The sequence below is a fragment of the Lactuca saligna genome, chromosome 4 (assembly GCF_052625555.1).
Source record: "Lactuca saligna cultivar CGN05327 chromosome 4, ASM5262555v1, whole genome shotgun sequence".
NCBI classification, from domain to species: Eukaryota; Viridiplantae; Streptophyta; class Magnoliopsida; order Asterales; family Asteraceae; genus Lactuca; species Lactuca saligna.
In genome coordinates, this window is record NC_136420.1 from 227400736 (window position 1) to 227417372 (window position 16637).

Consider the following 16637-nt stretch of genomic DNA (forward strand, 5'->3'; position numbering starts at 1 on the left):
TTCTCCTCTATTGGATAGTCCCTCTTGAAGTGTCCCATTACGCCACATAGATGGCATATTCGATAGATTTCGACATTGGTGGTTGAAGTAATGTTTTGGATCCGAGTCTTGCAGTAACGGACGGTGTGTCCCTTTTATTATTGCAGTTTAAGCACTGCATTTTCCGACAAGGTCCATGATGGTGATAGTTGCATTTGTTGCACTTTGGGAGATTGCCAGCATATTGTCTGGCCGGGTTCGGGTTAACTGGGATACTAGAAGGGATAGTAGTAGGAGGTACATAATTCGTGGCTTTGAAGGTTGCCACATGTTGTTGTCTTTTGCTTGCCCCTTTGGGTGATTTGGCATTAGCCTTAGCCCAGAACTTTCGTTTGTTATTCTTGGGCTTGGGATTTGGGGTGTCGTGGTAGTTTGTTTCTCGTCGAGGTACTTGATTGTTACTTGGATTGGAATTATTGTTAAAAATCCCGCTAAAATTCACGTTGTTAGCGTTAAGGTGGGTCAGAACAGCTGACACGGCAGCCGAGACTGCAGCTTGAAAGGTAGCTGCATCAATCTGAAGAGTTGGTGTTTGGTTGATGGGTTGATCGTTTTTCTTCGGTGACACGATTCTGTTACATGGAAAGAAAAATGAATTTGTGAGTGAGTATGGTTGAACCTAGACATAGTTCGATTGCTCATGTAAAGAATAGAAGTATGTTCTCGATGGTTTAACCTACATCCCTATGATGCAGTCCTAGTACGGATTGGAAGTATGCTCATGATGGTTTGACCTGCATCCCTATGATGTACTCCTAGTACAGAGTAGAAGTATGTTTGTAGAATGGTTTTAAGACGTTTGTCTTTCAAACCGAGGTATCGTTGGTTGGTGACTAACATGATCCAACCACTAAAAAGATGCTTGGAAATGTCTCCAGAGTTAATTTACTATAGTCTAATGACTTGACTAAAGCATGTTTCAGATAGAATCCAATGAAAGTATGATGAAAGTATTTGAACAAGGAGTGACATGGAAGATAGCCGACTGTCGATATCATTGATGCTTAAGTTTTAATAGGTTTGGGGAAATTGACCTTGTTGTAGGTCTTACATCATATTCGGAGTAGAAAACTCTTCAACAGCATAAAGAATTAAATAAAAGTACTTATAGTACATAGACAGGAACATGGTTCTTTAAAACAAAGAGGGAAGTAAGGTATCTCCTACTGGCGACGGTCACCCCTATGGTGAACCCTTAGTTTGGTTAGTTGACGTTCCATATCAAGCAGGTATCTCTCATACACCCTCTGGTGTACTTGGAGCTCTATGACTTCTGCTCGGGTTTCAGCTAGTGCTTGCAACAGGGTCTCATGGTTTCTCTCAGATCTCTCACTTGTGATCGAGGTGATTGGTGCAAATGGTATGCATTGTTGCATTGGTATTAACCTCTTCTATACGTTGGAGAGCCGTCCTGCCCTGAATTTTGTTTTAGGCATTTCTACGGGTTAGGATTGGTAGAACTCTGTCTATTGAGCTCCCTTCATTTATATTGTAGAAGCTTGTGACAACCGTCAAATTCTGGTCAATTCAAAGTCAAATAAAGTCGACAAGTCAAACCGGTCAACTCAACTAACCCTTGTGTACTAGGTCTTACGTTATGTATTTACTAAACAACTCGCTATTCTGATGAGAGATCATAAATCGAAAAATACGTACAACTAGACTTCCTTAACCTAAAACCGTGGTAAGTAACAAACCAAACCGATAAAACAATGTTTCATACTCATCAGGAGTGTGTAAGATCCTTAAACAAGGTTTAACAGGGTTTACGGACCTTGCATTGCGAAGCCGGATACTCACATTTGTCACACACGAAACCTCTCTCAATCGTTTTCACTCTATCTCACTTTAATCGAGAATCTCTCCCCAAATCTCTCCAAGCATGTCAAATCTCTCCAAGAATGAGAAATCTCTCCAAGAATGTCAAATCTCTCCCAAATCTCTCCACGAATGTGAAATCTCTCTCAAATATCTCTTTGTATGAGAAAACTCTCCAAGAATGTCAAATCTCTCCCAAACCTCTCCAAGTATGTGAAATCTCTCCCAAATATCTCTCAAAAGTTCCCGTAACTTTTTGGAATCATTCGGGTCATTCCGACCCTTAACCGGGTCAAAAACGGGTCAAAGCGGAGTGAAAACGAGAAAAACGGACTTAAGGAGCTGAAACTCCTCTTAAGGAACCGAAACCTCTAATGGAGCCGAAACCCTAAGGAGCCGAAGCCCTGAGCAGCCGAAACCCCATGTAGCGGAGACCGAAACCGAGACCTGGAAGCCTCTCAGGCCGGAACTAGGATGGGGCGAGGTCTCTCGGGCCGAACCTCACTCTCGGTTCCGCCTTCTCAGCCACTTTCGGTCCTCTCTCGGCTCTCGGTCCCTTCTCTTCTCTGCCTCTCGGTTCCTTGCCCTCTCTCGGTTCTTTGCTTCCCTCTCTTGGTTCTTCCCCACTCTTCTCTCGGTTCTGGCATCTGAAGACCAAACCTCGGCCAGAATTCGGATTTTTGTCACTTTTCGCCCATTTTTGATATTTTTAACATTTTAAGCCCGTTTTTAATTATTTTAACGTGGGATTTTCACCCAAAATCATATTTTAACATAATAAACCCTAAATATTCATAATTTAATCATATTTTCATGAAAATACTTATTTAAATAATAAAATCTTGTGGGTGAATAATTAAGGTGGAGTGTTGACTTTGCTTCACCTTATGACACAAGCAACCACCCCCACACCCACTCTATGACCAGCCACACCTCCCCACCTTACCTAGGTCACATCAATATCCTTTCCACTCAACTATCACCCTTTCCCACGTTTTTGAGAGCTGGACATTCATCCTCTCTCCTCATTTCTCCCATTTTCTCTCATTTCACCAAGAAGATCAAACTCTTTCCTCTCTCACATCCTCTCTCTAGAAATTCGAGATTCAAGGGCTGATCTTGGGTTTTTTCTCCACATTTGGAAAGCATAATTCATTCTCCTTATGAATATCTCACTTCTTTCCACTCAAATCATGGATATCTTACACAAACTCCATCATATTTGTGTTAGAGCTTCGAATCTTCAAGTGATTCTTCAAGTGTTCTTGGGTTGAACACTTCTCTTCTTCAACACTTATCTACTGAAATCACATAAGGTGAGTTCATACCCCTACATTTTAATGTTTTCTCAAGTTTTTAAGGGGGGGAATACAAGTTAAAACACCAAGAACATAACTAAAATTTTCTAATAGCCTTCATCAGAAACGTTCAACTCCATTCACGGACTATTTTGGACAACTTAAACATTTTATTTTTCAAAACAGTTTTGGGTGCAAGGAGTTCCACTTCTTAGCTTTAAAATGACTACTTGAACATCTCCACACGATTTTTGTACAATTTAAGATGATTTTTACAAAACAGCCTATCTTTTCAAACACAAATCCCAACCAGTCTGTGAATATGAGCATTTTAATACAAGTTAAAGGCTTCCAAAAATCATGATAAAAATTATGAGTAAACTAGACTCATTTTTGGAACTCTCAGAATTTACGGATCTAGTTTTCTACTTCTTATGATTTTTCTATGATTTTTATAAAACAGTGCAGAAAGATTAAGAATTAGTTAACAGCTTCTTACTATCAAAACACTTTGTAACATGTTGAGCAAAGTGTTAACTCTTTGATGACTTCATATATTACATGTATTTCTTGTTATGATATATTTGTATAATAGGAAATTACTTACTGAATTTATAAGAATCCTCCATCATAATCATTAGTACAAAACAAAGGAAGTTAAACATAGCTATATTGTACTATACATTTGACTTACATAGAATGAGATTCTCAAACACCACAAAGAAACATACTAAACTATAATAGGTATAGTTAGGGTACATATACATTTCAAACATTTTAATAAACTATAATAGGTATTGTTTATGATCATTTACATAACACACTTGTACAAAAAGAAAGGGTACAAATACAAAGTGTCTGGTTTATATACAAAAGGGGGTAGAAATACAAAGTACCGGGTTTTTATACAAAAAGGGGTACAAATACAAAGTGTCGGGTTTATATATACAAAAAGGGGTACAAATAAAAAAGTGCTGGTTTTTATACAAAAAGGGGTACAAATACAAAGTGCCGGGTTTATACACAAAAGGGGTACAAATACAAAGTATCGGGTTTTTATACAAAAAGGGGTACAAATACAAAGTGTTAGGCCTTTATACAAAAAAGGGGTACCGATACAAAGTACCAGGTTCACCTAAGATAGTTATTATGATATTAAAAGTATATTTCATCTAGAATTGTTAGACTTTAACTATAATCGCTGAGCGTATATGTTTGAGTCATATAAGAATTTAGTCTCGATTGGCTTAGAATTGGTGGGGCCCGCCTCATCTCCTGTTCCTCGTTGGGTTCTGGACCTAGGGCAGACCCACTATATTCAACGTTTTATCTAATTTAAACCTTATATAACTTATATACATTGGACGATTATAGAGGAACTCTACGGGTCATTTTAGGGTTCATTAATGCATCATATAGGAATATTTCTATTCACACTTAACTAAGAAAATACTGGATTTTCTGGAAATCAAACTATATCGATTTTACAAGGAAAACGGTTTCTACTTCAAACAAAACTCTTATGAACTCACCAACTTAATTGTTGACACTTTTCAAAACTACTTGTATTCTCAGGAAATCAGTGAAACAGGAAAAACTTCAACGCCTTGAGGATGGGACGTTAAACCGTCAACAATTTACTTTTTTCATCATAATGTAATTGATTTTGAAACATGTAAACATATAATCTGGTGTAACTTTTTCAATTATATTTATGATGGTTGTATTTACTTTGAGCACTATTATACACGTTGTTGTAATACTGTACAAGAAGTCCTCCACCCCCGGACGTTTCCGCCATCCTTGGTTTGGGGGTGTGACAAAGCTTCGGTCTCCATTAAACGACATAGGTTGATCTTGCTCTTCGCTCCATGTTCCCAAGCATTCTACCCAAGGAGGCATCGGGCCATGAAAAGCGGGACGAGGGTTAGGATTTAGAAATGGAGTTACCGGGGGTAGGTTCTCAACCTCGGGTTCGGAGTTATCAACATCCGAAAGGTTTTCAGCATGGTGATCATTCAAAGGGATTGGATGATCATTCTCTGGTCCTTCTCCAAGCCATCCAGCAATGACTTCGTTCGGAAAGTACGGGTTGCCATGGTGATGGAGTCCAATCATGTTATCCACGCGAGAATTGGGGTAAGGAAATAATTATTAGACGAACTATCTAGATAATTATTAGAAAATCTTCATTAGTTACATCGCTATTTGTAAAGTGCATACCAGTCATATGTAATCAACACAGGATAGGCTTTCGAATAAGTGACCTTAACTCCAAATTCATAAGGAATAGGGGTAAAGCAAAAATTTCACCGATTCTAAGTCTATAACATCCTAGTTACATATAGCCTTAGTGTATCCACTTAGCAACTATCAACTTAGTAAATGAAGATCCTTTTTAGTTCTCAAGTAAGTAATTATGGTAACCCAAAACACCCCTATGATATTTTAGACTTAGGTTCAGTTATAATGTTCTCATTGTGGTAATGTTGGTAAGTTTTTAGACTTGTTGCCATATCACAACCATTCTTGGGCATATGCTAATCACTCCTCGGACTAGCATAGTTGATCAGGCTATGCCACTCCCAAGACTGACTACACATCCCCAAGCTTAGTTGTGATATTCAACAATCGTAATACTTTTGTTCTTGTCGTTGTGACACCGATTTTAGTATGAATGCAGGAACGTATACTTACTTAAATATTTGATTATTTAAAAGTATAAACTCTAAATCAGAGTATTTTAATCCCAATGTATTTATAGTTAGTATATCTTTTATGGGTTGATATACTATATTCACTATAAACAATGCTCTGATACCAATCTGTCACACCCCAAAACCGAGAATGGCGGAAACGTTCTGGGGCGGAGGACGTCATGTAATGTATCACAACAAATGTAAAGTAGTAAACAAGCAACAACATCGTCCATTTCATTAATAGTAATAGTTTAATACATGTGTGTTATTTCATAGTAATAAGACAACATGATAACTAATCAAAATAAAAGACGAGTTTTGACTGCTTCGTCTTCGCATAACCTGGTCATCGTACCTGTCTACTGGTGACCTGAGAATACAAGTTATTTTGAAAGTGTAGGTCAACATTTAAGCTGGTGAGTTCATAATTATTTAATGTCAATGTTCGTATAAGTTTGATGATAACATTTGAAATCGTTCAATGTAATTGTTTGTATATGTTTTGAAAACTCCTAGAAAATCCGATATTTTCTACTAGTATAAAAAGTCGTCTTCTACCAAGACCTGAATGTTTTGAAAGTAGTCTTCTACCAAGACTTGTATGTTTTGCTATAACAAAGATGGTTTTTCCCTTTTATGACTACTATTAATATATATAGTCTACTTCATCGTTTACGTGAATGTATCACAAAATAAAAGTAATAGGGAAAATATAGCCATATAAGTGTTATCCTTTTGTATTAGGATAAACACGACATCGCGACTGCCGAAACGTATTCACCTTGAATATCCGTAGATGTTCATTTTCCTCTATAGCTAACAGCAGGTTGAAGGAATGGTTAGTCCCGTAAAGGTCTCTCTAGTATAAGTATTAACCGTAGACATCCGTAGATGTCCATTTACCTCTGTTGCTAACAGCTGGGTTTAGGAATGGTTAGTCCCTTATTGTTTCTTACCGCATAGTATCTATGTAAAAGTACCCCTATAAGTGTATCCATGTAATAGGAATCTCTGTAAAAGTATCCATATAAGTGTATCCACGTAAGAGGAATCTCTGTAAGAGTATCTATATAAGTGTATCCAGGTAAGAGGAATCTCTGTAAGAGTATCCCTTCATATAGCATGTAGTTTAGACTCATGAATGAACTGACTCTGGTGTACTTTCTTGTAATAGGGATAATGTTTTGTATCCCCTAAACTATTCCTATAATAGTTTACTAGAATGTAATTGATGAGTGTCCAAGTAGGTTTATACACCCTTGCTACCCAAGAGTGTCGGAACAGAATTAACTGATGGAACATTTATGACTATATATGTACACATGATATATAACTAATATATAAATGGCCTTCAGACGAGTACCCGATATCCCACCAGACCACATCCAATCGAGGAAAAGGAAACAGGGTGGATAGACTTCCTAAGTCTTTTAAACATTTCTTATATAACTATACATATAGAGGCATGTAATTTATAGTATAAAAGCATAAACTAAGTTTTGTAAAACCTTTGAAAAGTTTAATAAATAAGAATTTATGACTTGATGTCAGTTTATAAATTGATTCGAAAACCGTTTGACAAGACCGTTTGAGTGTGAGAAAACCTTTGTTTGAAGCACAACTATAACAGATTCAAAAAGGAAACATACAGTTTGTAAGACAGTTTCTAAAAGTGTTTCAACATGTAAAAACGTTTCTGAAAACTATTTGAAGTACTTATGTTCTCGTAAAACTATACCTATTATAGTTTTCTAAAAGTATGTCTCGTTTGTATAGTAATCCCTAGTGAAATGCTCACTTGTTATGAAAAGTATAATTTTTGTAGTGCCTAAGATGGACACATATACATACAGTGTAAGCAGAGTGTTTGACTTATACATATATAACAACATTTTCATTTCAAAAGATATGATGTTATCGTGATATATTTTGCATACGGAAGTTTCCCTATAATAGTTATAAATCATATAGGATTCCGTTGATAAAAACTGTATAATGAAACTTTATATAACACACAATAATAATCGAGTGTTTTACTTGTATTCCCCCCCTTAAAATCATATAAAAGTATTTATAAAACATTTAAAAGTGTGAATTATAGGGGTATGAACTCACCGAAGAAAGTGCGTGATTTTAAGAAAACGAGATTTTCTCGAGCGGCACCTCGACCGGAAAGTGACGAGATTCTCGGGAATCTCGGGGCTTCGGACCTTCGTCGGGCTTAGATATGAAACCGGGATGTCGGGATGTTGTCGGCACGAAAAACGAGGTGAAAATGTGAGAGGAATGAAATTTTTTAGCAAAGGCAGCCGGCACCCTCACATTCTATTTATAGGGTGCTGGAAGAGGGATTACGCTGGGCGTAAATTCGGAGTACGTTGGACGTACTTGTTACGCTGGGCGTAACTTCGGAGTACGCTGGGCGTACGTGACGTCAGCGCTTACTGCATCCTCGGAAGAAGCATCGAATGGACGTGGACAATCCGGAGCCTAGCATCCGAGTACGCTGGGCGTAAATTGTTTTGGTGTGTGTGCCACGAACTTGTAAAATCCGTAACTTTCTCATACGGGCTCCGTTTTTGACGTTCTTTATATCCACGCGAAGGTGAGAAAATACTCTACAATTTTCATTTAGACTCCGTCAGCAAATTTTGACGTTATTTTTAATTATATTTTAAGTAATAGGCCAGGACACGATAACTTCGTTAAAAATCCATAACTTCTTTATCCAACATTCGTTTTTGTTTGTCTTTCTACCATCGAACTACTATTGTTGAGACCTTCAACTCTCGTTTAAGTTGTATCGGCTAAAACTCGCTCGATCTTTATTTCGAGTTTTTAGCTGTCTACCGTTGTTACGAAACTTAGAAAATTTGTAACATCTTCATACGATGTCCGTTTTGGACGTTCTTTTTATGCATGATCACGGTTTAACGAAATCTACGACTATCATTTAGATACCTAAGGCTAAATGTTATTGTATTGAAACTTTGCGTTTTTCGCTTAATCGGTGTTACCTGGTTTTGCTGAGAATATTCGGTTGGTCATAACTTCTCCGTTATAACTCGGATTTTAGTGTTCTTTATATGTACGAAAACCTTGATACAATTTCTACCACTTTATTTAGCCCAAATAATATTTTAGAAAAGTTATATTTTAGCCTAAATTTGACTGGTGTTACATTATATTGTCTCAAAATGTCGGGTTGTCACAATAAGACACCTTGTAAGTAGCTCTTTTAATAGGGAATGTTCATTTTGAGCCGATTCAACTGTCATAAACTTGTAAGAGCTTCCTTCCAAAACCTAATAATCCTAAAGAGTGAAATTCAAAGACAATGGGAACCAACATGGAATCAATATAATTGCTTATATTGAGAGACATTGTGTATACACCATCTATCGGAAGAAATGCATAGGGAAGAACAAAGTATCATCATGGTTCTTCATCTCCGACACACCCCCAAATCGGAAACAATAGATGATCTGCATTTTGTCAACCGATCTACCTTGCAACACCCTAACGTCAACAACACACCAATAAAAGGAGTCTGTGGAAATTGGGGGAGTGATGTTATACATGGGAATGGTTTACTCCGATGTTTTTTGACCTTATGGATCGAAATAGAAAACAAAAAAAATATGTTTCTCTTAAAAGGTAATGAAATAATAGAGTTACAAAGAATAATACGGTGAAAAGTATAACAATCTGATTATAGGACATTATGAAATGTGTCAAAGTTAGGACAATCGACAGATGACTCATCTGTATGTGGCAAACTGAAAGAAGGAAAACATGAAGGGTCAAAACTATCAATAGGTCAAACTAAAACATGTTTGTCCCTACAGATGAAAAGAGTGTCGTGAAAACATGAACAACAAAAACTATCCTATTCATAAGTGCTATGTAATTTTAAGTATATTTTTAAGATTTTATCATAGTTAATCAATTTCATGTTTTTCAATGAGAAATATTCTTTATAATTAATTTATTTTAGCCCAATGTTACAAAATCCAAAAATAATTAAACCAAGGGAAAACTGCAAAAAAAAAAAATTACATATTAGTCTCATAATCGATTTAGTCTTCATATTTTTTTTATTCAACTAAATCCGGTAATTATATTCAATTTGACCATTTTAAATGGTCAACAAGTTATCTAACTTTTAAAAATTACACTTTTGGCCGAGATTTAAAAGATTTTACAAATTTTTCCAGAACTTACACTTTTGGCCGAGATTTTAAATTTTATTACAATTTAGTCCAAAATATACCATTTTGGCCCAAATTTTAGAATTTTGTTATGAAATCATTCGAACATTAGTTTGTTTTACAACACTTTTCTCAAAAAAAAAGTCGAACATATTTTTTCATTATAAAATCATATTTATGCATAAAAAAAACATATTTTCACATAAAAAATCTTATATTTTCTATAAATTTAAAAAAAAAATTATTTATATGAAATATATATATATATATATATATATATATATATATATATATATATATAAATAGGTATTTATTAAATATATAAATATATACAAATCGATGTCTATAAAAAAAACATATAGACAAACACATATTTTACAAGAAAAAATGTATATAAACATCTATTTTATTATAAATATATTTTGTAAAAACATATTTATATGCACCGAAATAAGTGTGTGTATACATTTCTTTTGTAGAATTAGAAAGAATAATACGGTGAATAGTGTAGCAACCCGATTAGAAGACATTATTAAATGTGCAAAGACAGATCAGTCGACATATGACTCATCTGTGTGTGACAAACTGGAAGAAGGAAAAAATGAAGGGTCAAAACTATCAATAGGTCAAAATAGATCAAGTTCATCCCTACAGATGAAAATAGTGTGGTGAAAAAATGAACATGGAAAACTATGATGTTGATAAGTGCTATATAATGTTAAGTATATTATTAAGATTTTCATAATTAATCAATTTCATATGTTTCAATCAGAAATATTCTTTATAATTAATTTCTTTTAGCCAAATGTTACGAAATCCCAAAATGATTAAACAAAGGGAAAACTACAAAAAAAATCATTATATATTGGTCTAATAATTGATTCAGTTTTTATATTTTTTATTCAATTAAGTCCTAAAAACTGGTAATCATATTCAATTTGACCATTTTAAACGATCAACAAGTTATCAAACTTTTGAAAATTACACTTTTTCAAAAAATTTACAAATTTAAAATCTGACCCAAAAATGTAAATTTTGAAGCAAATTTGTAAAGAAATTTGAAATTTAAACCAAAAGAGTAATTTTTTAAAGTTAGATGACCTTTTGACTAGGTAAAAGAGTTATATTGAAAGTTAGAAATTTGAAATTATGGTTTTTAGGACTAATTGAATAAAAACAAATATAATGAATAAATCGATTATGAGAATAATATGTAAGAACTATTTTACGGTTTTTTGTTTAAACAAATAATTATTTTTACAAAAGTTTAGGATGTTAGTGCCTTCATTAATCAAATAGTCTTATCTCGATCTCATAATTAACAACATTAAAAACGATTTTGGTCTTGATCTATTTTACAAGTACGACTGCTCAAATCTTCGTCAGTTACTAGGACCAAAGTTCTTCAGATCCTACAAAATTTCAGAAATCGTTACTGCATCTACTTTGCCACCCCATCGTGGGCCAGAGTTCAAGATATTCCCAATAGTTTCAACACTGCTAGGGAAGTCATGGCCCTTTTCTCCTCCTCTTCGTCCGGTAATCTTTATCTTAGAATGGATTTTAACAGTAGTAAATTCATGCCCCTTCCCCCCAAGAACTTGGACCCGAGTTCTTGATGTTTGCAAAACTTTCATCATAACGAAATCCTTGTCCTTTTCCACCTGGACTTGGACCAGAGTTTTTGATATTGCCAAAAATCTTATCGTTGGTAAATTCATGTCCCTTCCCTCCAGGACTAGGCCCTGAGTTCTTGTTATTTCCTAAAGACTTAGCACTTGGAAACTCATGTCCCATTCCTCCTGGGGTTGGACCTCCTCCACTTTTATTTGCCGCAAGACTGATTATGTCTAATTGTCTATTGTACCAGTTATTGCCTCATAGTCATAGTTAATAGGATTGACTACATTCATTATTCGAGCTGCTATACTGAAACTTACTGAGGTGAGAAACAGAAGAACTTTAGTGATAAGGTAGTAACTTGCCATTACTGAGTTTGTATTGGAAATCGAAGATTAAAAAAAATGGCTCTTTAAGGATTTATATTAATTAATTTGGAGAATGAAGATGTTTTGATTGTTAATGAAAGTTGAGAGAAGATCAAAGAAAATACATGTTTTGTAAAAATGGCATGAAGGTGATCGTCTATATATATAATACGTAATATTCATGCATGCAAAAGTGACAAGAGACCTTGTCCAAAAGCTACCCTACCATAGAAGAAGTATGTTATATGTTATTAGGACACGTGAGTTAAATAATTTGAATAGGGTTATATAAAATTGTGACGTGAAGCCGCCGGTGTATATTCTGGAATGGGAGAAGAGTATTACAGGCGTTGAACTTTAGCTTTAATTAGATAACGGGATTTCAATTGTCAAAGGTTTGTGGGAGACATTTAAGGAAAATTTTATGTTAGTGCTACACCGGACACCCCACTAGGCCACTACAAAGGCTATATTTTGTCGTAAATCGTAATAGAATAGAAAACAATACTACTTGTTCGCTACTTTTGTTTACGATTTCTTTATATATACGAAATACTGCCGCGTTGTCTCTTTGACTTTTTTTGACGCACCAAGACTATCGTAGTAGCTTACCCAAAATTAGAAGATTTTGAAAATTCAACATGCTACCCGTAGCATCTTAATGGTAACTTTTACAAAATTTATGACTATTTGAATTTGGATAAACCATTATATATATTATTATCATTAGAATATATAGTTTCAAAGAATAATTACTCCAACCATATAAAATATTCTAAAACTATCAACTTCCAACTAATCTTTTAATTGCGTCTCATTGCTTTTTACAATCAACACCTACATAGTGCAATAACACTTTTTTAGATGGACACCAATAACACACAACTAAATTACAATTTTATATTTATAAAGCGAGAGAAAGCATATTTGAGATAGTTGGACCCAAATATGTTATTATTGATAGCGGTGATGTGGCTCGTACATTTCACTCACTACAAGACATTTCACTCACTACAAGAAACAGAGTCTATAGGGACGACAAATGTCGTCTCTATAGGTTCCAAAAGTCGTCCATATAGGTGTCGGGGATGACATGTCGTCCCTGTAGCTCTCGTCACCATAGGTCCGTCACAATAGATCTTTTGTGTTGTCGCTAAAAATTTCGTCGCAATTGGTAGCCTTTACAGACGACATATCCTCCTATTTTGGTTTGTAACTATAAGTTGTTGGTCTCCATAGATAAAGCTATAGAGACGACATGTCGTATCTATAGGTTCATCTATAAACACAACTTGTCGCCTCCATAGATGCAGTTATAAAACACAATATGTCGTGGTGGTAGATGCGCATGTGTCGTCTCTGTAGATGCACCTATAGAAACGACATGTCGTCTTTATAGATGGACATGTAGAGACGACGTGTCGTCCCTATATATGCAGCTGAAAAAAATACATTATGTTTGGGATAATATGCTACGGACTCTTTCATGGCTCAATCAAATCAACCAAAGCACTGAGCTTCAAGAACATTTATCCTAGATAATGTTTGGGATAATCGTTCATTATGGCTATAGCTCTGGCCTCTACATCCGGAAACATTAGATATCAGGGAATTCAAAAAATCAAAATGATATATGGTATTTATGGTACCTGAAGCTAAATGTCTAGTGATCTCTCCACAGCAGCCCAGGCTTCTACTTTCTAGTAGTTGTTTCCTATTACGAAAATAAGGCGCAATGTAGCAAACCAAAAGAAACCTGCATTGCTTCAATCAGCTTCAAAAGAGGTCTTGTTGATTCAAGAACTTGCATAACCAACTTTTCACATCTATGCTTACTTGCCTGATAAGAAATAAAGCATACATGACTAGTTTTCTAACAAAAAGAAGGAACAAAATGTAACAAAAAGAAGGAACTTATTTATAGAAACAAGGTTGTGAACACATACCTGATATCATTTTTGGAGGTCATCAATTTCTCTCCTTAACATATCTTCTCTATAAACTTCCTCCAAAGAGAAACTATTTAGTTTATTAACTATATGTAAAAATTGCTTTAAAAAAAATTAAGTATTATAAATTTGGTAACATTTGGAGATACATAAAGTTATACTAAAAAACCTCCTATTAATGTGGACCAAATTAACTAAAGTATTTGGGTGAGTTGTACCCCACTAGAAATGAATGCACAATTAACAGTAAAAACTACAGAAAGGACCACTTATAAGTTAGTTTCTATTTAGTAAAAAATTATTTGAGGGCATAATGGTCATTTTGTTTGAGTACTTTATATCGGGATGAGGATCATATGCTGCTCAATTATAAAAATTTAAAAAAAGATGCCACCCTTTAAAACCACCGAAAGTTACCAAAATGCCCATGATTTTGTATATGTTTGGAGGTCAAGATATAAAAAATGTTAACTTCAAATCCTTACTTAAATTTTTGGTAATTTTGAATAGAAACAATGGTGGTGGGGATGAAGATCTGGTCAAACTATAAATTACAAGTCACCGATGCATGAATAGTAATGCATGCAAGTCTAAAAAAACTAAAATCAGAGTTGTGTATCCTTGGCAAAAAAGTCCCCTCAACTTTATTTTAGTTCATTAAACTAAAAATTTAACCGGGAGCACAATGGTCATTTTACTTCCAGATAATCTGAGACTTTTTTATAGTCTTAAATATAACCAATTCACACTAAAAGTACGTTATTAAAAACCACATTGGTCCAAACAAAAATGATTCACAGTTTGCAGTTTGGTTTGATCCTAAAAGAGCATGGTGCACACCCCTAATTAAAGCCTACCACTAAGACAAATCAAATACTATTATAAATAAACTAAAGATATTTCATATAGTAAAATTTAATAATTCATATCCATTTAAAGTTCAAAGCAAGTATTATTTATGCAATAATAATATGACTCACTTGAATAATGTATCTATTTGTGTCTTCTAGTTTGAGTCTCTTTGAGCCTTTCCAACATTAGCTTTTCATTATAGTAAAAGGCCAAATACTCCATACCAGGATCACCTTTCATAAACACATAATGATACATGACCCTGAAAAAACAAAACAAGTAATTAACATGCAAACAAGAGTACTATTTAAATGGTTCACAACACAATGATAGATAGTGCATTAGTTAGTCCTTTTAGTTAGTTAACTCAAGTTGTTACGAGTATCAGGTATGATAGTATAGATAGTATATTGTTAGGATTCCATACAGACATCAGTTAATTTGTATTAACCCAAAGATAAATTATGACATTGTATTATTTTAGTTTTGTTCTAGAGACATTAAGAGTTTTTACTTAAATTATGCTATGAGATTAGCTAAATTACACAACACAAATTCCAAAATAGAACACTAAACCCTATCTCCTTCCTATCATTCAAACTGGTAAATAGATAACAAAAAGACTACTACTTATCTATTTGAAAGAGAATCATTCAACATCAACAACCATGTCAAACCTAGCTATCAAGCATAGATATGCACTTTTTTCAGTTGTGTATAAGTTCATATTTCAAATTTTCTTCTAATATCTACAAATTTCAATTACATTAACATGTTCATAGCCACATTTTGAATATAAACTTATGCAATAGATATGTGAACTCAAACAAACTAAGATGGCACACTAATGTATCCAAAACAACATTGCAAGGCTTAGTAGTTATTACTTCATGAACTCCACCACTATTGTCAATGTTAATCACTCTATGAGTAGTTCCAATGATAAAAACACTTGAATGATCAAACCAGCAACAAAAACATGAAGAAATCAGACAAGTATACATCATAAAATTAGGAGACATACCTATTGAAGAGGATGAGAGCTATTGGAGAGAAGCTGCAATCTCAGTGGAATGACCGTCAGAAGCAGTAGACCGAACCAGAGGTCGTTCGAAGAGAAGGAGTAGGGACCAGCGCTGATGTTGTTCTTTCTCTGAGGTAGCTGGCAAGAAAAAAACCTGAAATTAAAAGAGAGAGTAAGGTTAATCGTAGTTGCGATCGCATTTTCCGTCCACGAGAAGCCGTGAAAGCAAATAGTAAAAATCCAGAAGGAGTCAATTGGAATCGGAATCCCTGGTTTGGAGGAGGTGTAGATGTGATTTGAAGAAAGTTTGAGGGTGGTGAAGGGGGGAGAAAAGTGCGATAGTGAGAGAAATGGTAGTGGTTTAGAAGAAGAAGAAGAAGAAGAAGAAGAAGAAGACGACGAAGAGGGGAGGTGGTTACCGGTCGTTGATGTGGTGCCTTGGAGAAACGAATCACCCTCCAGAAAGAACGAGAGAGAAGACTGGAACAAAGGGAAAATGGGCTTCTAATACCTATGGGGACGACTTGTCGTCCCTATATCCTCAAACAAAACGACGCCACTTCGTATTTTCCAATTAAATATCCTAAAAAATATATATGTATTTAATTTTATTTATTTCTGGGATGATATGTCGTCCTTATAAGTTTTACAAAAAAGCGCCAACTATTTTTGGTTCCCGTCTTACCTATTCAGGGGATGTGTCATTACTATAGCTTAAAAAGTCAAACATTATTTATAAACCTTATAGAGACAACATGT

At 34.7% G+C, this 16637-nt stretch overlaps 1 long non-coding RNA gene across 6 annotated transcripts; it reads right to left on the reverse strand.

Annotated features, from left to right (window-relative positions):
* Positions 1–12824: 12824 nt before the first annotated feature.
* Positions 12825–16380, reverse strand: LOC145043366 (uncharacterized). 6 transcript variants are annotated; one of them, XR_013680995.1, is made up of 6 exons: positions 16298–16380; positions 15879–16032; positions 14983–15116; positions 14000–14055; positions 13703–13893; positions 12825–13635 (listed from the first exon to the last, which is right to left on the reverse strand). It is a non-coding gene; the product is annotated as an uncharacterized LOC145043366 (long non-coding RNA). The 6 variants fall into 6 exon arrangements; XR_013680997.1 differs by having other exon boundaries at positions 12825–13893; positions 14000–14048; XR_013680998.1 differs by having other exon boundaries at positions 12825–13809.
* Positions 16381–16637: the final 257 nt, after the last annotated feature.